Genomic DNA, 22,763 nt, shown 5'->3' with positions numbered 1-22,763 from the left:
AATGTTGTTTATAGAGAAGCCCAGTGGCGCAATATTCCTGACTGCACTATCCAGATGTTCAGGGGATGTCGATGCTGTATTATAGATAGACGAGAATTTATCGGCAAAGAGATCACAGATTCCACGATCAGAGTTCGCCGTATTGTCATCCAGAAACATTTGATTTGGCAGACCAGGTTCGTTCCGTTGACTTTTAACATGTTTCCAGAACGATTTAGGTCTGGACTTGAGATCACGCTGAACTCGAGCTAGATAGTTTTGGTGACAACGTTTGCTGACTTTTTTGTAAATACAATTTAGTCTACGATAAATGTCCTTAGTATAGGAGGATCTCGATTTGTTAAAATTTCTAAGGGCACATCTCTTTGCCGTCTTTAGTCGTCGTAGTTCAGTCGTGAACCAAGGAGTCCGTATATCCTTTTCAGTAGTATGTTTTGGCACGTGCAGATCGATAACGTAACTCAAGATGTGCGAGAAGGTTTCGGCCGCAGCGTTGGGATTAAATAAGTCGAGCTCAGATTCCCAATCGATGGAAACCAGGGTACGAGAAATCTCGTCAAAGTCGGCGTTCTTGAAGTCAAGATAGAAGGGTGCTAATTTTGCGACAGGAGCAAGTCTAGTGACATCGAACGAAACCAATAAAGCAGGATGATGGTGTACCGATTTAACGTACGGAGCGGGAGCCGAAACAACGGACGGTACACGAGTCCCATCGCTGGCAAAGCAGAGATCCAACATACGACCGTTTTCGTTTGTCACGCTGTTAATCTGCTGCAAAGTCGCTGTACTCAAGGAGTCTAGTATGACGTTCGATAGGGTTGAAAAAGTTGAGTGTACTGGATCCGGATAGAGAAAGTTACTATTGTTGGAGCACCACTTCAAACCGGGCAAATTGAAGTCACCAATCACTAGAATGTCATCTTCAGGTGCACAGAGAGAGCTAACTTTAGATAAGTAGCGCGAAAAAGACTCAGCTGGGGCAACATCTCTCGTGCGGTCAGGAGGCAGATACAGTACACAGTAGACTGCCCCAAATTTGTATGGGAAATTCAAAACCTGTGAAATGTTATGCGCTGCAGGCTAAAATTGATCCTAGGCCTAGTACTAGATCTCATGCCAAATTTGGGCCAGATCGGATCACGTTTAGGGGTCGCTCAACGAGCCTGAAGTTTGTATGGGATTTTGAGACATTTTGTTCGGGAGAAACATGAAAAACCAGTTTTTCATCAATAACTTTGGTTCCCGTCGGCCGATTTCTTTCAAAAACGGGTTTTCTTAAAGCCTAAATTATGAAAAACATTTCATCCGAAGACTGCATATCGATAAGAGTTAAGACAAAAAAGTTATTAGGCTTCCAAAATGGGCAAACTTTTTTAAGGATGGTATTCATCACTGTAAATGAGTCGGGGCGGTCGAACTTATTGACGCCTCATTAGCAGTGATGAATACCACCGTAAAAAAAGTTAGCCCATTTTAGAAGTCCAATAACTTTTTTGTCTTAACTCTTATCGATATGCAGTCTTCGGATGAAATGTTTTTCATAATTTAGGCTTTAAGAAAACCCGTTTTTGAAAGAAATCGGCCGACGGGAATCAAAGTTATTGATGAAAAACTGATTTTTCATGTTTCTCCCGAACAAAATGTCTCAAAATCCCATACAAACTTCAGGCTCGTTGAGCGACCCCTTCCCGTGATCCGATCTGGCCCAAATTTGGCATGAGATCTTGTACTAGGCCTAGGATCAATTTTAGCCTGCAGCGCATAACTTTTTTAAAAGTCGGGTCATTTGGGGCACTCTAGTACACAGGCATAAAGTTTACGGTCACCAAGATCAATGCGGATCAATACAAGTTCCAGATCACTCCAGGAACTGTCTTCGATGAGTAACGCTGGGACATCTGACTTAACAGCAATCAGCACTCCGCCACCGATGGTCTTTTTGCTATTACGTGGACTGCGATCGCAACGAAACACTAAATAGTCAGGTCCAAATATCTGGCTCGAAAGAGTACGGTCGTTCAGCCATGTTTCCGTGAAGGCGACAATGTCATAACAGCAACATGAGCTTGCGAGCAGATAGTCCGCTAGACACGAGTTTATACCTCCAACGTTCTGGTAGTACAAGGTTATTGAGTCTGAAGTATCCGAAGCAGAGCTAGATCCCTGAACACTGGAAAAGAGAGTACCATCAGGCGGAGGAAACCGGTCGGAAGTGCCATACTTGCCTGAGTCCACAGGCTGGAGAACCCCTGCGCCACAGACGAACTCAGGGCCGGGACGACTGAAGACGCTGGCAGGAAACAGTGCGACTGAGTCGAAGGGCAAAGGGGTCTCCGTTAGACCTGATACGTTGCGTCCCGGTGCTGAAGGCCTTGTACAAGTTGCTACATTTTCGAGGTTCGGAAAAAAGCGTGCCAAAGAACTAGTGGGCGTAGCACGGTGATAGGCTCGCAGTGCACTGGAAAGGGAAAGTCCATCACGAGGAGCAGGGCCAACATAAGATGGATACTTGCCTGTTGTTGCAGGCTGGAGAACCCCGTCGCCAAAATCGAACTCAGGGCCGGGACGACTGATGACGCAGGCGGGAATCAGCGCGACTGAGTCGATGGGCTCAGGGGTCTCCGAAGTGCCTTGGTCGTTGCGTCCCGGTGAAGAAGCCCATGAAGACGCTGTAGTACGATCGTACTCGAAGGCAGGCAGGTGATTCAGGTCAGAGCATGCCATGTCTGAGCAGCTGGAAACTAAAATTTCGTCACGCAATGGGAATGTTCTAAAACAACGTTTGTACTTGCCTGAGAATGCAGGCTGGAGAACCTCTTCACAACAATCGAACTCAGGGCCGGGACGACTGATGACGCTGGCCGGAATCAGCGCGACTGAGTCGAAGTGCTCCGAGGTCTCCAAAATGCCCAATTCGTTGCGTCCGGGTGAAGAGCCATTGTCGATGCGAAGAAGAGCAGATGTAGGGTCGTCGTCGTCGTCTCGAAGCGGGGTAGGGTGAACTGAGGATCCATCGCTAATAGAAGCTGGGGTTAGAACCCCGGAGTACCGGTTCCCACAGTAGGAGTAAATCGACTGGGTGCAGCTGTCGGTGTAGCTTGGCTTGTGAGAGCCTTTTGGAAATGGCGGACTTGGTAAGATTGTCTGAACAGGTTTTTGACCCAGAATCCTCGAACTCTCGGAATAGCACTCCGGCAGGCCATGTGCTAGCGTCTAAAGCCGCGGGTTTAAGGCTTAAGTCAACGCCGACTTTAAAAGAAACCGACTTGAGTTGGGATAAGTCGGAGTCTTTTTTTACCAAAAGGTGTGCCTCAGCAGCATCGCAGGATAAGCATTCCTTGACGAGGTCCTCGATATCTGCTTCCGTCACGGTATTGTGAAGTCTGGCTAAGTAGATCCAAAACTTTTTTTCCGGAGGTGCAACAGTCGCGATGCTCTTAGACGTTGTTGCCCTTGTACCAACTGCTGGAGTCATAATTGGCTCGTGAGGGGTTTTCAGAGGGTAATCCATGCGACGTCGTTTAACCGATTGGCTGTCAAGCTTCGGCCAAGGGCTAACTTTGGTCGAAGAAATGTTCGGACAAGTTCCAGAAATCTTTTCCAGGCTGGCGTTGAACTTCGCGAATTCAGTTTGGACGTCGGCAAGTACAGCGGAATGTTTTTCACGCAAATCGTGGTACACGGATTCATAACACACCAAAAGGCGTTTCAAGGTGGCGTTCTTTAAGAACTTGGTACATTCCTCACACAACCAATGAAAACCTTTCACTTCCCCTTTGGCCTTGAGGTGCGAAGAGCTGAGGCCAGCACACTTGAAGTGAACGACGATATCGCAAAAGCCTTGACACTTGATGCTATCGTTGTCTCCTGCTGGCTTCGAACATTTATTGCACGACATCTCATTAGCACTCATTGTTGGAAAAAATTTTGAGCGAAGAATCACTAAAATTCCAAACGATTATTTGGATCAGTGCTGGAACAGTCGATTTGTTTGATCGTGTTCGGGGACCTTAAAAATTTTAAAACACCAACAGTAGCGATGGCCGACAAAGTTGCGGGAACGAAATCGATTGGAATTTCCACCGCCGAAAGTGGATCACGGGCACTTTATAGGAACGCGAAATCACCAGGAACTTTTTTGGACTCACTTAGCGAAGGTAAAAAATACAAAATTAGTCACTAAAGCTCTTTTTAACACTTTTAAATCAACGAATGAAAATGACGAAAAAAAGCACGACTTTGTACAAACAATAACAATAATAGTACACGTTAATTATTTCTTTTGCATCAACTTTCACAACATAGTTAAGCTCTATATGTTGTTCACTTACCTCGCAAAAATAATAATTTAAAAAATACTTGCCAAAAATCGTTTTTTCCACTTTTTTTCTGTTTTTAGCTGTACAATACCTCAAAGTTCTAGAGTACTCGATTGAACAAAATTCAAATGTGATATTTTGGTGGAAACTTATTCGTTTTTCAGTTTTTTTTGTCAAAATCGCAAAAACTTAGAGTTTCACATTTTTAAATTGCCATAACTTGCTGAAAATACTATCAAAATTCAAGCGTCAAGCGTCCCGCGAGACCTCCCGATTTTGTTGCATGCATTGAGATCATAATCACAACTATGTAAAATTTCTACCTATTTTTGCGATTTTGACCAAAAAAAATCTTGAAAATCGAATGAGTTCTCCACTAAAATATAAGATTTGAATCTCATTCAATTGAGTACTCTAGAACTTTGAGGTATTCCACAGCTAAAAGCGGAAATAAGTGGAAGAACGAGTTTTCACAAGTATTTTTTAAATTATCATTTTTGCTAGATATAATGAAAAACTTTGTATAACAAATTATGCATCTATCTTGCTTCTACGAAAAGTTAGATTTTGGCGCAACCTTGTGGATAAAAATAGAACTAATTCAACTCAATCAGTTGATAGCGCAAATATAGTCGAGTAACTTTCTCGAGGAATGATAAGCCATCCTCTGGCCGAAGAAAACGATGAGCTGCAACCAATCCTCTGGCTTGCAGTCAATTTTAACCACAAAAGTGTGGTTCCTGGCCCACTGTGGCTTCCTATAAATTGTTCATTTCTTTTCTATAGATAACCTACAATAATTATACGGAAACCATTCAGTGATAAAAACAGTCTTATTGAAACGGCATTTGACAATGAAACACCTACCTATTTGCCTATGGCACCGGTGCATGGATTTTTTTTTTCGAACAATCAAGTCACAGTTTAAGCAGTCATGGTTGCGGTATCTACAAAGTAGAGACATTATTTTAGAACTATTCCGCTGGTCACATTTTATTAAACGCAACTCAAATCAAATAAATAAATTTTTGTTTATATCAAATTCACACGTCTGCATATTTCTTTACCAGACCATATTAGTATTCTAGAAGGTACCACTTTTTTATATATTCTGGCAATATCGAATCTTCGAGACCAGATCAATATATTATGCGATTTAAATGTCAGTGAACTCATTAAATTATTTGTGTCCGATTAGGACGGACATTGCGTTATCATTAGCGTGGATCTTCAATTATGAAGGCTTCGAGTACACGTGGTTTCAGTTACTGGAGAAACAAGTTTTTCCAATGCGATCTAATAGCTACCATTAGTTGCGTATCATCGAATGTTGCACGTGAGTTATTTTTCTCTCATGAGAGAACGACACATTGAGAGGTCGTGTCCATTCGTACTCTGTATCACCTATTCCATAGGTTTCCACTATAACCAAAAAATGCGAAATGCTTAAAATTTATGGAACATTTGGAATTTCGTCTTCTTATAAGTAATGGTTCCTAACATATGTACCTATATGTCAAAGTGCAGTGCGCATGTGTTCATGGTTGAGACGGTTCAAAGTTTTTTCTTTATTTCGATTATAGATAGCTGTTTAATGCTTCTCTATCATTCGCAACTTCAATGCATTTGGCAGACAGTCATTGAAAAAAAATATCCGGTAGAACTATGTTCGATGTTTACTTTTGGACTCGAACTCATAGACATCGGCTCAGCAGTGTCCGCCAACTGAGGTAGATCAAGCCCTGGTAAACCCTTCAAACTTTATAATGAAGTATATGTTAAGAGCAAGTTCACTGGTGTTGGGAAAAAGTGGTAGAAATTTTGACATTTTGAAAATTTTACCATGCAAAAATGTTTTTAAGATCTTGGGGCGTTGTATTTTTTTACAACACTGTTTCTTTTTCAGCCGTATGTGATAGAAATATTGCTACTTTTGCATCACAGCATGCGAAAATAAAACACGTGTTGTAAAAAAAATAGAAAGCCACAGACCTTGAAAATGTTTTTGCATGGCAAAATTTTCAAAAAGTGCCGTAAGTGTCGAAATTTCTACCACTTTTTCCTAACACCAGTGAACTTGCTCTAAGAAAATGGAAAAAAAAGAACTGAGAAACTGGTACCGTCTGACACTTTGATGGAACATCAAGCGAAAATGCGTTAAACTTTACACTCAAGGCTCCATCGATTAACTTTTCTTTTGATTTTTTAAGTAAATAAATATTCTTATATATAAAAATGGAGCCGTAAATCTACTCCTGCAGGATCATTCGATTTGCATGCAATTTTTGTGTTGTGTTCGTTTTCGCGCAGAGCAGAACACGACGGAGAGATTATTTCGAAAATGTTTTTGTGGAATTTTATAGGTAATCAGTTTTTAGTTTTTATTCGTATGAAATAAAAGTCATGGCACCCAATTTCCATTTTTTTTTTTCATTCAAATCACTCAGAAAAGGAAGGCGCCAAAAGAAATCAAGGCTTACTGATGCTCATCCATCTTTATGTAGGATGTTTTGGCGCCCATTTCCATAGCCACTGTACTATTCACGTGGCCCCAGTAAGATGGATACTTGGATGATTTATAATCTCCTTAGACCAGGCCCACCAATGGTTGCTAAACCTCGAATCGAGTACATTCAGCAACATATCTATCAATCAACCCATCATCGCACCAACAGTTGCTAACTTGAGTTCGAGAAATAGCATTCGAGCAGTAGGTTGTTACAGGATGCGTTTATGTAGCAACCCGGTACCAACGCAGCCAGTCGTCACTATCAGAAAATAAACAAACACAAATACTAACCTGGATCGCAACAATGGGTGCGAAAATCAGTAAGTAGATAAAAACGCAACCAATCAAAACATCTAAAATACCGACCGAAATAGTAACGTCCGGTGTGCTTGGTCTTATGGGATGAAAAAACGCAATTAGCCGGTTAGGAGCACGTTGCCGAAGATAGTAATTTTTACTCCAGAATTAAGGCAACTTTAACATTTTGTAAAATGATCCAGAGCTTGCCAGATTACCCGAATTTGCTTTACATACTTTACATACAAAATCATACAACAAACTCTAATTCATCAAAATGATCGGTTTCTAGAAGCTTCAAATACGATATTTTGATATCAATTGCCGGGATATTGTCAGAATATTGATAAAATAATCTGGATTTCCGGACCGGATGAGTTTTGAGGCCATATAAAGGAATGTCATAAGTATAAATGTGGTTCGTTCTGCGTCGTAAACTAGAATGCCTCTCCTGTCCCTGTGTCGTTTTGCACTTCTTCGCGTCCTTTACACGCTCGTCTCACAGCACTCACTTAAGGTTCTTTTAAAACCTAATACACGCATCGTTACATCCCTCCTTTTTTTAAATTCAAACTCATTCATCCATCATTGAACCTTACAATATTATGCAGCTCACTAAATTAGACTCTCAATCTGTACATCTTAGTGATCTGTCAAATCAGTGTAAATATTCGTCATCCTTCCACATGTCAGCCGTTGATTGGTCGAATCCCATACGGACTACTGAAATTCAAAACACTGTACGAAATCGAACTTCCAAAGTAACGATCAATAAAAATTGTAATTGATATTTCAATCATCATCCAGAATGAAGGAAACAGTAATATGTATGTCAATGATAAGTATGTATGTATTATGCGTTAAGACCATAAAATATCACACATTCGTTGTGAAGAGTTCCAACTCCTTTGGTGATAACTGTTCATTAAATTTCATAATTTAATTCATAAAACATTATTTTTCATTGATTATGCATAACATCGCTATTTACTCTGACCCTTTCCCTAGCTTCTCCATAGAATGGTGAGTATCGGTCTGACCGTATTAACCCCCTTCACCTTCTTTTATTATTAAAATTTGATGTAATGGAACTCTATTCTGACACACGTCGGGTTTCTGAAATTATTGGTTTTTGTGTCAAAGACTAGGTTCTTTTTTTCTGTTTGAAAGCTCCGGAATGCGACAGTATGACACGACAGTGAGTCAGTGAACGGATCGATGTTCATCCCCCACCGTTAAACTATTTTAGAATAGACAGTGTATTGCTCGACTACACACCGTTGCAAATCGAAAATACGAGAACCAATTCATCGCTCCTTATGAGCACAATCCTCCCTTGTTTCACAAGTGCATTCATGTTCATGTCGTATCACTACTCTTCTCTACCATCACCTAGGACCCAAGGCTCTGATATCTTTTATCTCGAAATGATGTCTGATGCCTGCTTTATTGCACTAATCAAGACAATCCTTTCTCCTTTCTTCCCAAATATGCTAAACTGCCTGCATCAGACCCATTTGATGCTAGAGTCCATAGGCACCCACTCTTGCCTGATACCAACACATCTAATTGAAGGTTTCCCAGATAAATTTCCTCTTTACTTGATGACTCCAGGATCGATCCAGAACAGCATTCGCAGGGTCAAACCGCAAAATCAAACCCTGACGCTCTGGGTCGTTTCCTCCTTTTCGACGGATCCGACGGGGTGCTAAAACATGTGCTAGCCTGGGATAAGACCCCTATCCGCAACAAAACAACAACATTTGCGCGTCTCGAACTGGGCTTAATTTTAATCTTTAATCAGCCTTCAAACCAATAAACAAAAAGAACAAACTGTATTGCCGGTAAGATGAAGCAATCTTACATTGTCCCCGATGGACGCTTCGAAGCTCTACGATGCCGTTAAAAAAACTTTCAATCCTTTCAAGTTCCGCTTGCTGCGTTCAATATCCTATCGAATTTTTTTTTACCTTGTACAACAGTTACATGTCTTCAAGGCTACCGTAAATTCGAATAACTAATAATCCATAGATTTCGAGCATCGATCCGTAGAAGTGTCAAATTCGTAGATCTACGAGAAATCCTAGATCTGGCCAAGTTGCTTAAGACCCAAAGTGTGACGCAAATAGAACAAAATGTTTCGATGGTTCCATTTCCGATTTGCTTGGGCATAATGTTGACTTCGATCCATGTTCAAAGTAGGCGCTCTATTTTGCCTCGATAGGTCGTTACAATGATTCATTCATGTCATTCTTCACAGTGGGCATCGGACTTAATCCAATGTTATGTCACTAACCTAAGTAAGACCTTAAGCAATGGAGTTCCATTGAACATCCAACACTCATCATCATCCATAGAAGGCGCCGGAACTCAATGCTTTTAAAAAAAACAGAAACAAAAATGCCAAACAACTAGCAGCTTTTAACTATTAAAGTTGAAATAGTTGGAATAGAAAAACTCTTGACAAAATCAAATTTAAAATCCATTCCACCATCTAACCTAACCTCAATCATCCTCCCATTCCCATTTTAACTCCTGTTGGCAAGGAAGAGATTCAGACTAGTTCCCTAGTTTGGTAATCTGTAATTGTATCATCGCTCTTAACCTGCGCAAGCGTCGCATCCATTCCATCACATATAACATGTGTCTTTCATCTTTGAAATTGATTCTGTATAACTTTCGAAATTTTCCTCTCATGAATCTTCAACATGCTCTTTGTGAAGGGGACCAATCTTATGTTCAATCGAAACACTGATCTTCACTAACCCGAATGTACTTTTTTTTTACGTAGTAGAGGGATGTATATGAATCCCTCTACTAATGTTGTTCCGCAGAGAGCCTGTATCGATCGTCATGTTTACACCTTCTACTCTTCGATTATATTCAACATTTACACCAATATCGAACAGAAAGTAAACTTAAGCGTATATTTATCAAGTGTTTGTTACATTCACAATTCCACGGACCTGGGTGTCTCCGTTTCAGACTTCGACTCCACTTACGCTTGGCAGCCCTTTTTCTTTTTTTTTTTTAACAAATCTCAACTACACAGAACAACCCTACTGTGCGTGAAGCACGTAAAACAAAACTCCGAAAACAGCCATTTGTAGTTCCACTTAACTGTCCGAATAATTCAACACAATACCTCAATTTCTCTAGCAGAAAGAGTGACTTTTTTTTCAGACCGAAAATATCATTTAAGCACAAAGCACATAATCTTAGCACGAAGCAATTCAATTTTTGCACGATGCATCTAATCTTTTGCATAGAGCATCTCATCTTTGCACTATGCAAATATCTTGTGCACCAAGCACCTCATCCCTTACATGAAGTATTTAATCATTCCTGGAGCATGCGACCTTAGTTCGAAGAGAACCATCTCTTGCTTGAATCATATCATCTCCCCCGTCCATCTCATCTTAGCACACAGCATCTCATGCCTTGCCTGTTTTATTCATCTCATTCTAGCACGAAGCATCTCATCTCTTGCACATAGCACCAAGCATCTCTTTTAGCACGAAGCATCTCTTTTAGCACGAAGCATCTCATTCTATGCACGAAGCATCTCATTTTATGCACGAAGCATCTCATTTTATGCCCAAAGCATCTCATTTTATCCTCGAAGCGTCACATCCTTTGCATGAAACAATACATGATCTTAGCACGAAGCAAATCATCTTTCAAATTAGTCGGCTTGACCTAGTACGAATCATTTCATCTCAGCACGAAGCGAATCGCATGCACAAAGCATACCATATCTTTATATAACATCATCATCATCATCGTATAAACAAAGATCAACATCTTTAGCACGAAGCATCACTAACATGAGCCATTTCCCACGGCATTTCAAACACCAAGCAACATCCCATACATGGGCGGAATAGTACACCGCACGAAACATCTTTCCAAGTCAGCAACACTAAGTGCTCGAAAAAATCTCACCTTCCTCTGTGTTCGGGCATCTTACGCCTTCGTTTTGCTACGTTTAGCACCTCCCATAACGCGGTTATCACAGCGTAATGCCAAACGCCACCTCTCACACAATTTACAACAACACTCGCAACAAGTCTGTGTGTGGCCCATTGTGGGCCTTGTTAATACGCCGTAATATAGTGTAAAGTGAGCTGAACATGTTATGACAACCAGAGATGCCAATGTGCCTGATTTTTCAGGCGTTGCCTGATTTTTCGAGACTCTGCCTGACAACCTGATAAGCCATTGATTTTCCCTGATTTTTGAAAATATGCCTGATTTTGCCTGATTTTTGCGAATGTCATGAAAAATGGGTAGTAAGGAACTGGAGTAGGTACCATAGCTGAAGTGAAAAAGTGAATATGTGACTGAATCAAAGCAATCGAAGGATTCCCGTTAATTCTTATTGAAAAAGAGAATTGAAGGGATTGCTTTGATGCAGCAGAATTATTTAACTAAGTACACTCAACGAAATCGACACATTGCGGCTATGTGTGAGCCTATATAGATTTTTGCAATTTGCCTGGCAATTAAAGCATATGTGTCCCACACATAACAAAAAAAAATCATAGAATGATTATGTGTACCAACATATACAAGACATGTGCGGTTCATATTAACGTTATTTAATTTTGCATTTAATAGCTATATGTAAGCCATATAGTTAAAACTATTTCCCAGCTGTTTATTTTTTTTTTCAATTTCTTTCAAAACTTTAATGAAAAAAATACGCAAGAATTATACTTCAACAATATGTTCAGTTTTATACATGATTCACGAACAGGTTATCGAAGCACTAGATTAAAAAAAAAATATAAATTCTGAAAACTGTTGCCCAAAATAATTGTCGATTTGCAGCAATCCATCGATTCAGGATTATTCTTATGGTTCCAATTTGGGCGATCTATTCCACACAAAAAACCATCTGAGGTAAATACCAGCGAAATTGTAGTCCAACGTCCGTCATTGCCCGACTTACCGAACCTTCCGGGGCCGCTCTTAAAACGTACAGCTCGCTGGTAGCGTAAAGTTTACAGGTTTCCTCCTAAAAATAAACAGTTTTATGATGGTTCTGGATTCAAAAATAAACCTTACAATTACCTGCGTACCACAGCTTGCCATCGTTGATTTTGAACAAGCAGTTCCGCTTTTAACGTACCGCACAGAATAACCCGGAAAACAAAAACTGAACTGAAAGACGGCTGGATCTTCCCTCATCCTAGCGATAGTTCCTGTAATCAACAATCCATCCGGATGATGCTCCGCTTTTCGGAAGGTGTCTGGATCCGATAAATTTCTTTTTTCATTCCTGCGTCTGTGGCACCGCGGAGAAAATTTAAACTTGTCTGATTTTTTCGATCGCGCCATTTTGAATGAAGGAATTAAATCATCGAAAAAAGGTGTTCGATGATTTTCGGTCTGTTTTACACGCTCATTTTAAAACAGTTAGCCTATATATTATTCGCGCATAAAATGTATGTGTGAAGATAGTGATTATTATTTAGTTCTAATGAATTCGATGTGCTGAACAATTTTAGACTCGTATGTGTGGAGAAACATACGTTTTAAATGTAGATTTTTTGCAGTGTAGGCTCACAACACATATTGGAGTGAAAATGTGGAGCGATGACCAAAAAAAAAAAAAAAAAGGTCATCACTTTGAGCGAAATTTCCGTTACTTTTACGTAGCCTGATTTTGCCTGATTTTTATTTCGCAAGTTCCCTGATTTTTGAAAATAAATGTTGGCAACCCTGATGACAACTGTTCACTGGCCGCCGGCCGCCAACACTCTTGCTCCGGGCTCTCGGTAACAGCCGCCATCATACATCACGCATCACGCCACGCCAGGCAGTCAGTTCGCAGGCTTTACCCATACTAAACCCACGTCCGAACATCGCCCATTAGCGCGCTTTCCTGTCATCCCTCTGCTGGTGCAAATCGGAAATGCACAAAGTCCATCCGGTCCTTTTGGATCACCACATTCTGGAATCAAGTCCACAACCGATCTTAACCAAATCCCTTAGTGGGAGTGACAAACGCGCTTAACAACCCCAGCACTTAACTTTTCTTTACAGGTTCCTTCCCTTTCGCCAAACGCTGACCTTCCACGCCTCAATCCGACGGTATCCGCTGTAGGAACCGTCCAAATTCAAAATTTGGGCCACTTATTTTGTTGCTCCTAATCCATATGAAAGACATCGCAAATTATACCGACTGCTACCTCTTCTGCCTTACTAAAAAGGCTACTTTTTAACTCTTAGCAACACTTTTTTAACCTCTCCGTATCCACTTTTTTCACTCGTCGCCATTATAAATGTGGTTCGTTCTGCGTCGAAAACTAGAATGCCTCTCCTGTGTCGTTTTGCACTTCTTCGCGTCCTTTACACGCTCGTCTCACAGCACTCACTTAAGGTTCTTTTAAAACCTAATACACGCATCGTTACAATAAGCTAAAGAAAAATTATATTCAAAGAATTATTATTATATGAGCGACCTTAAATTGATTTAAAGATTTTTTATAAAACATTAAGAATATATTCAATTAGTTTGAGAATAGAATAGTATCAACTTTGTGATTCCATGAAAATTTCATCATTGAAAAGAAACAATTGGAAAATAAGGAAAGCCTCCTCCACTTCCTGTCATGCTGGGATATAAAAAAAACGGAATTCAGAATATAAAAATGGTTTATTTGTAGAACTAAAACTCAAAATTTGATCCAACACAGAGTATCAGTAATCAGAAACAGGTTTATTTATTTATTTATTTGTCTGCGTTTACACGACTTTGCCTAGGGCCAATGATGGCCCAACTTGGCTGACTAGTGTATGTTACAGTTCTTGTGTATATGTGTTCTTGTATTGTTTTCCTGTCATATCTATTTTTAGAATTTTTCGAGTCTACTTTATCGGTAAGTCAATTCTTGTGTGCCTGATCTTCTTGTGTTTATACTCCGAGGAGTTTACAACCGTTATTTTATTTCGAATACATGTTCATGTTTGTTTTTCATGGTTGTATGGGCGAACCCGATTAATTTCTTGTGCTTATACTCCAGGGGAGTTTACAATTTCTATTCTTGGCCGAGGCCTTTTTCGATTCTTGTGTACTCATGAAGAGTTTACAATTCTTGGTATTTTGTCCGAAGACATTTTTTATTCTGTGGGTTGTCTGAAGACTTATTCTTGTTTAGCCCTAAGCTGAAGGTGTCTAACTTAGGGCTATTGTTTGTTAGGGGGTGAGGAATCGAACCTCTCATTGTCTGATTGTAAATCAAACCATCACCTAGCTGACTGAGCTAAGTGCCCCCCCGAAACAGGTTTGGATTCAATAACATCTTCAAACAAAAGAAGCTTGGAAAATAAAAATTTTAGTGTCAAAAAAGATATGAACCAAGATCCAAAACAAAAAAGAGAGTTTAAAACCAAATATCATCAATAAGTTTTGATAATATGTACTACTAAACTTTGGTTCATACTCAAATTTATAAAATCCTGAAAAATTATAAAGATTGGCAAATAAAACTTTTGAGTTACTTTTCTGATTTTTACTATTCAGCAACACGATGAAAATCAAATTATTGAATCAATGTATTAAAAAACTAATTTAATATTCCTACAGCCAAATTTTGAACATTGATGAGAAAAAGTGAAAAAAAAAAATTGGAATATTTTTTTTAATAAAAATTCTTTGCATTTGATTTCTTATTTTAAATATTCTTATGAAACCAGGAATTTAAATCATTTTTCATTGCGTAAATGTTCCTCGAAAGTTTAAAAAGATTCGTTTTACATCGGAAGTTTTGAACTTAGCTTCTGAGGTAAGAGAATCTATCTTTTATGAAAGAAAACAAGAAAAAAAATCGAATATACCAAATATATTAATAGACTCTGAAAACGCGTGTTTTAATTTTAAAAATGGAGTTAAAGAAAGAAATAAAAATGCTATAATTCTCTAAGTAATATTTAGTTTTCAAAGCATTTTTGAAATGAATTAAATTAAATGAATATTTATTTTTAATCTTCTTATTTTGATTTTTTTAAACGTAAATCTCCACATTTTGACAAATACTTATATAATGTTAACTAGCAGACCCGGTAAACTTCGTTTTACTGTGTTAAACTTGGCGTTCATTTTCTATTTTTTTTCGCTAATTAATTTAAAAAATGCATTAAATATTGAATAGTTAATCTTTTCACTTTTATGAATATGTGCTAGATTTTTTTACTTTTCCTTCCTTTCCGTTTACTCGAAATGTCCCGCTCAATTCTATCGAAATAAAACCTTAGAATTTTAACTCAATTCTTCGGTTCTTTACTTAAATCATCAAAAAGTAACCTTCAATAAATCTAACATGCATCTTACATGAATACTTTTTATATAATTCTTTTTAATTCGTATTTTTTGTATATCGCCAAATGATCAGGTATCAGGTTCTCGTTGCAAATTCAATTTTTTCAGCACTCGACGTAATCGTCCAATTTGGCATGCCTCGTGCTTAGAAATTTCACTTTTTGTAACTTGTTCCATGAATAATTGCATGTTGATAATATGTATGTTTCATTTATTGTATAACAGTTAGTTGATTTATTCTGCTTTGTTCACGTTCACAATCGAAATAAAAAGTTTCTCATTTTTTGGAATTTATTGCATATGAAACTTTATGGAAATAGAATTTTTAAAATCGGAACAATTTTTGGAGTATTTGCCTAATATTATGCCTAACGCAGCGCTTTCAGCTCCCAAATAGTTTTGGATGGTATATTTTTTAGAGCTGAAGAATTAAAAAAAAACATTAGAGGAGGTTTTTTTAACCGTTTTCAAACAGTTTTTTGTTCACCATATCCACCCTTAGAAGCAGTTTGAATTAATATACATATTTTCACCAAAATCATGTTCAAAAAAATTTCACCACATTCCAAACTTATAACCATGACACATTTCAACCTGAAGTGTTCCCAAACAGCACTTGTCATGGCATGAAATCTGGCGATTTTGTATACTGCAAATTACTTTTTTATTTTGATTAAAGCAAATGATGTTCTGATTTCAAAATTTCCTGAACATTGTTGGTGGTGATCTGCGATTTCATTTAAGATTATGTGATATTTTCCAGATTCAGTAACATTTAACTGAAAAGCAGATTTTGAAAAATTAAATAGATCGAAAAGAAATAATCTGTTCAGACTACGATGGTTTCATGAGTTCATTTAAATTTCTGGAAAATTTTTTATGTCAACATCACTCAAAACCTTATAAAATTAAGTGCCTTTTTTATTGTAATTCTTAATTTTAAATAAAAAAACACCGGGGAAAGTTCAATTGGATATCACCACAGTTCAAATTTCATATTCTCTTTAAAAAAATGAATATTTTCATAACAATCTCAGTTTTGTTGGCAGAAAAAAATATCTAAATTTTTATTTGTCCCATTTATTAAGGCAAGTGAAAACCCATAGCTCTTTTTCAGTTGCGTCAGTGAAAAGACTTTAAAAAGAATTCAATACGTGTTTTTGTTTATCTATTGATCTATTGATAAATCTGCAGATTCTCTCCGGAATAAATTAATGTTTCGTACTTTAATTTCACTGAAAGCTGTTTAGCCAAAAGACTCTGATTTACTTTGAGTTTATTTAGTCAGATTGTTTATTTGGGGCCAACAATATGCAAATAAGGAAATAACTTATACATTTGTTTGTAAATGATGAACGTTTGCACTTGCTCTAGTATACCTTCTAAATTGAAAATTATTTTATAAAATGCATATCCTCACTTTTTTTGTTATGAAAAAGTGGTTTATTTTATTGAAAATTTTCACTAATGCTTGCAAAAATCAAAAAGTTAACCCGTTCGGCCATTAAATACATCAATTCTATATAATCTATTTTAAAGGACAGGCTTTTGTTCATTTTTTTTTTGTTTCGATTATAGTCGTTTTACCATCATTATGGCATTCGCGACTTTATCAACGTTACAGTTGGCGGATCGTTATTGAAAAACTTATCCGGTACAACTGGGTTCGATGTTTACTCTTGGGCTCGAACTCGCGGACATCTGCTCAGGAGGCAACAGACTTACCAACTGAGCTATATCACAAGCCCGGGCTTTTGTTCATGAGTTTTTTAATATTCATAGATTTTTATGTTGTTTTAAAAATTTAAAAGGTGCTTGATACATCATCAGTTTAGTACATTTGTGCATTTTCAAAAAATGCTTCCGATCTATTTCTATACAAAAAAAAACATCTTATTATTTTTTCTGCTTTTGATATGAATCAAAACTAACCTTTTAAGCGTATTGGATTAAACAATTGTATGTAAATCTTCCCACTTTCCATTTTTCAAACGTCCGCAAAGAGTCATAGGGTACTTCTGTCCATAATGCCCTTGCGGGGTAGAACGCCAGCGACTATATTTTGATAAATTTTGAAGATTTGCGAGGTTTTTAGTGGATTCTTTTTACATAAATGTGTTCTTAAAATCAAAACCTTGTAAGTTTAATAAAAATGATTACCAGATATTCATTTTAAGACGAATAACAATCAAATTAAATTTTGTGATGACTATTCATCACTGAAGTTGTAAAAAGTGATCAAATAAAATAAGCATTTACACCAGGATGATTGCCTAAAACATCCCCACCATTGATTTTATTGGTTGTTCAATTTATATATTCTAAATATCAATTGATGAAAAACTGTGGTAAATTGTTGTTTTATGGTAAACTGAAGATTGATTAAGTTTTAAATATCCGATTAAAATGCCCCCATCAATTTTTGGACAAATCGCCCTCCTCTCAAGGTGCTGGTCGGTAAGATGTAAAGAAAACCACGTGTTTTATTTTAAATTTTGAAATGCAGTTTTCTATGAATACAGACCGATTATCGAAATGGTCTATCGATCTTTTTCTTTGCTTAGTACTAGATTATCATTAGGATGCATAATAATTACAACTTTCGATCGGGTTTGAGTAAAAAACGTGCACTGAAAATCGAATCAGTTCACTAAATTTGTCGCCAAAAGCAGCAGAAAAATTTGGTTGATACTGACACAGTTCAAAATAAAGTGAAAAATTTCAAAAAAATTATTTTTTTCATTGGGAAATGTTAAAAAATCACTTGTTTTTATATGTAGATAAACTTGGAAAAAAATATTTTTTTCACTTTTTTGCAAATTAAATAACAGAATTAATTAATTTTCACTGTGAATATTGTGTTGTTTTTGAGTCGTTTTGATCCAATGTTTTGGAGCATTCTTTGCCTACACTGGGGCGTTTAACATCCAATGATTTCAAAGGTTGCTTCTAAAAACGTTTGTAAAAAATCGAATATTTTCATAGTTTTTACAATAAAAGGTAATTTTATTGACAGAATATGAGTAGAAGATAGAAATACGAAGCTCATGTTGCAATGTATTCGGGTGTTCAGCTTATATATACCGCATACTCGGTCATTTCCCTTAGCAGGTGCATTTTCCCCCGAAATACCTTACCCTTATTGTTCAGTCCGACAAGCGGACTGAGAATGGACGCGAGAGTGCCACACCGAGAGAGCAAAACGGTTGCTCTCACTGAAAGCGAGATGTTTGCGCCTGGAATGTTCTAGGCGGTTCCATCTGGCGCGAGCACGTGCTTGTGTGCTTGCTCGTCAGCCTATTTAAGGGCGCAATCTTCGATGCGCCTGGAGTCAGTCGTTATCAAATCGTCAGACCGTCAAGATGGGACGGTAGTGAAAACTGTATATAAAAGTGTACATAGTAGTGATAAGGAAAGAGAAATAAAAATAGAATGTAAGACGAAATAAGTGCATTGTTTCTTCTGCGCTTCGTTCCGCCCCCTTGCAAAAGCGTAGTTATCATTATGCCTCGGGTGCTCGTTATGCCCTCATCTCCCCTATACCGCGGTTTTAGGGAGTGTTGAAAAACTTACCTGTTTTTGTCGCCACTCCGCTATCCTGCGGAAAATTTCTTCCAAATTCCACAACGAGGTCGAGGTCGGTGCAGCGAAAAACCGACACAATCCAGAGGGAAGAAGATCCAGCCAGGAGTGATCTTCTTCAAGAGCATCATCATCAATAGAAGAAGCCATCAACGAGTGGTGTTTCCACTAAAGCCTCATCCAGCTGCGGCGCATTTCCGAGGGCCGCCAAGCAGGGTTCAACACGCAGGAGTGCGTCGAATGAGAAAGAGCAAATAAAACGCAGCTCTTTCGTTCTCGGTTCACGGGCACATTTGATTGCTCGAAATTCTCTCGAGAAATTTGCGACCAAAACGCAGATTGAAAATTTTTGAGCTGAGCGAATCTGCGCGCGCCTATTCGAGAGCTCGAGCGGTTCGAAAACTGCGTTTGCGTTTATCTAGCCGCGTGCGTTTAGGAACACCGAGCATCTACCGTGAGGACACGGCGGCTCACCGATCAGCGCGCGCGGCTCTCTTTAGCACACGGTGTGTGGGCCGTGTGTTTCGTGTTTGGGGGGCGATTATGAAATCTGTACGAATAATTTAATTAATAGAATTGGTTAAACAGTTTGTAGCGCGCAACGGGATTGGTGAATGTTAGAAGTTTTAAAATATTTATAAGTTATTATTACCAACACTAGTAACTATGAAATTTTTACCATGAACTAGTAAAATTTCGCGAAAAAGGCCAAAATTAAAGAGCTTTACGCAAGGGTTGTTAAAATGAAACCGTTTAGATCGATCATATTGATCGATGGTTGGAATATTAATTAGATGTTGTGTCTTTGGGGAGATTAAACGCGAAATTAAAACAAATTAATGATGATTAACGGCACAAGTACCGCGAGAAATTAGTTTAGCTTCGATTTCAACATGCAAACCCTCTAGTGAAAGGGTTTGACTTGTAGATGACGAAAAATAGTGTCGCGAATTCGCTAGTACAAGCTACTAATGTTAGTACCGCGAGAAATGTGTTTAGCTCCGATTTCAACATGCGACCCCTCTAGTGGAAGGGTTTGACTTGTAGGTGACGAAAAATAGTGTCGCGAGTTCGCTAGTACAAGCTACTAGTGTTAGTACTGGTAGAAATGAGTTTAGCTCCGATTTCAACTTGCGACCCCTCTAGTGGAAGGGTTTGACTTGTAGGTGACGAAAACTAGTGTCGCGAGCTCGCTAGTACAAGCTACTAGTGTTAGTACAAGTAGAAATTAGTTTAGCTCCGATTTCAACTTTCGACCCCTCTAGTGGAAGGGTTTGACTTGTAGGTGACGAAAACTAGTATCGCGAGTTCGCTAGTACAAGCTACTAGTGTTAGTACAGGTAGAAATTAGTTTAGCTCCGATTTCAATTTTCGACCGGTCAAATGAAAGGGATTGACTCATAGGTGACGAAAAATAGTGTCGCGAGTTCGCTAGTACAAGCTACTAGTATTAGTACAGGTAGAAATTATTTTAGCTCCGATTTCAACTTTCGACCAGTCAAGTGAAAGGGTTTGACTTGTGGATGACGAAAAATAGTGTCGCAAGTTCGCTAGTACAAGCTACTAGTGTTAGTACCGCGAGATATTAGTTTAGCTCCGATTTCAACTTTCGACCGGTCGAATAAAAGGGATTGACTCATAGGTGACGAAAAATAGTGTCACGAGTTCGCTAGTACAAGCTACTAGTATTAGTACAGGTAGAAATTAGTTTAGCTCCGATTTCAACTCTCAACCGGTCAAGTGAAAGGGTTTGACTTGTGGATGACGAAAAATAGTGTCGCGAGTTCGCTAGTACAAGCTACTAGTGTTAGTACCGCGAGATATTAGTTTAGCTCCGATTTCAACTTTCGACCGGTCAAATGAAAGGGATGGACTTACGAAAAATAGTGTCGCGAATTCGCTAGTACAAGCTACTAGTGTTAGTACAGGTAGAAATTAGTTTAGCTCCGATTTCAACTTGCAGGTTGACTTGCAGGTGACGAAAAATAGTGTCACGAGCTCGCTAGTACAAGCTACTAATGTTAGTACTGCGAGAAATGTGTTTAGCTCCAAATTCAATTTTCGACTGGTCAAGTGAAAAGGGTTTGACCTAAACTAATTTCAACCGGTACTAACACTTATAGCTTGGACAAGTGAATTTGTCAAGTCAAACTCTTTCACTTGACCGGTCGAAAGTTGAATTCGGAGCTAAACTTATTTCAATCGGTACTAATATTAATAGCTCGTACTAGAGAACTCGCGATTTTATTTTTCGTCACCTACAAGTCAAACACTTTCACTTGACCGGTCGAAAGTTGAAATAGAAAGTAAACTCATTTCTACCTGTACTAATGCTAGTAGCTTGTACTAGCGAACTCGCGACACTAGTTTTGGTCACCTGCAAGTCAAACCCATTCATTTGACCGGTCGAAAGTTGGAATCGGAGCTAAACTAATTTCTACCTGTACTAATACTAGTAGCTTGTACTAGCGAACTCACGATATTACTTTTCGTCATCCACAAGTCAAACCCTTTCACTTGACCGGTCGAAAGTTGAAATCGGAGCTAAACTAATTTCTACCTGTACTAACACTAGTAGCTTGTACTAGCGAACTCGCGACACTATTTTTCGTCACCTACGAGTCAATCCCTTTCATTTGACCGGTCGAAAGTTGAAATCGGAGCTAAACTAATTACTACCTGTACTTACACTAGTAGCTTGTACTAGCGAACTCGCGACACTAGTATTCGTCACCTACAAGTCAAACCCTTTCACTAGAGGGGTCGCAAGTTGAAATCGGAGCTAAACTAATATCTCGCGGTACTAACACTAGTAGCTTGTACTAGCGAACTCGCGACACTAGTTTTCGTCATCTACAAGTCAAACCCTTTCACTTGACTGGTCGAAAGTTGAAATCGGAGCTAAACTAATTTCTACCTGTACTAACACTAGTAGCTTGTACTAGCGAACTCGCGACACTATTTTTCGTCACCTACGAGTCAATCCCTTTCATTTGACCGGTCGAAAGTTGAAATCGGAGCTAAACTAATTTCTAGCTGTACTAACACTAGTAGCTTGTACTAGCGAACTCGCGACACTAGTTTTTGTCACCTACAAGTCAAACCCTTTCACTAGAGGGGTCGAAAGTTGAAATCGGAGCTAAACTAATTTCTCGCGGTACTAACACTAGTAGCTTGTACTAGCGAATTCGCGACACTATTTTTCGTCATCTACAAGTCAAACCCTTTCACTTGACTGGTCGAAAGTTGAAATCGGAGCTAAACTAATTTCTACCTGTACTAACACTAGTAGCTTGTACTAGCGAACTCGCGACACTATTTTTCGTCACCTACGAGTCAATCCCTTTCATTTGACCGGTCGAAAGTTGAAATCGGAGCTAAACTAATTTCTAGCTGTACTAACACTAGTAGCTTGTACTAGCGAACTCGCGACACTAGTTTTTGTCACCTACAAGTCAAACCCTTTCACTAGAGGGGTCGCAAGTTGAAATCGGAGCTAAACTAATTTCTACTTGTACTAACACTAGTAGCTTGTACTAGCGAGCTCGCGACACTATTTTTCGTCATCTACAAGTCAAACCCTTTCACTTGACCGGTCGCAAGTTGAAATCGGAGCTAAACTAATTTCTACTTGTACTAACACTAGTAGCTTGTACTAGCGAATTCGCGACACTATTTTTCGTCATCTACAAGTCAATCCCTTTCACTTGACTGGTCGAAAGTTGAAATC

This window comes from Uranotaenia lowii, chromosome 2 (genome assembly GCF_029784155.1).
Source record: "Uranotaenia lowii strain MFRU-FL chromosome 2, ASM2978415v1, whole genome shotgun sequence".
In the NCBI taxonomy this organism is placed as follows: Eukaryota; Metazoa; Arthropoda; class Insecta; order Diptera; family Culicidae; genus Uranotaenia; species Uranotaenia lowii.
The sequence above is the reverse complement of the archived record's forward strand: the minus strand, read 5'-3'. Positions refer to the sequence as shown.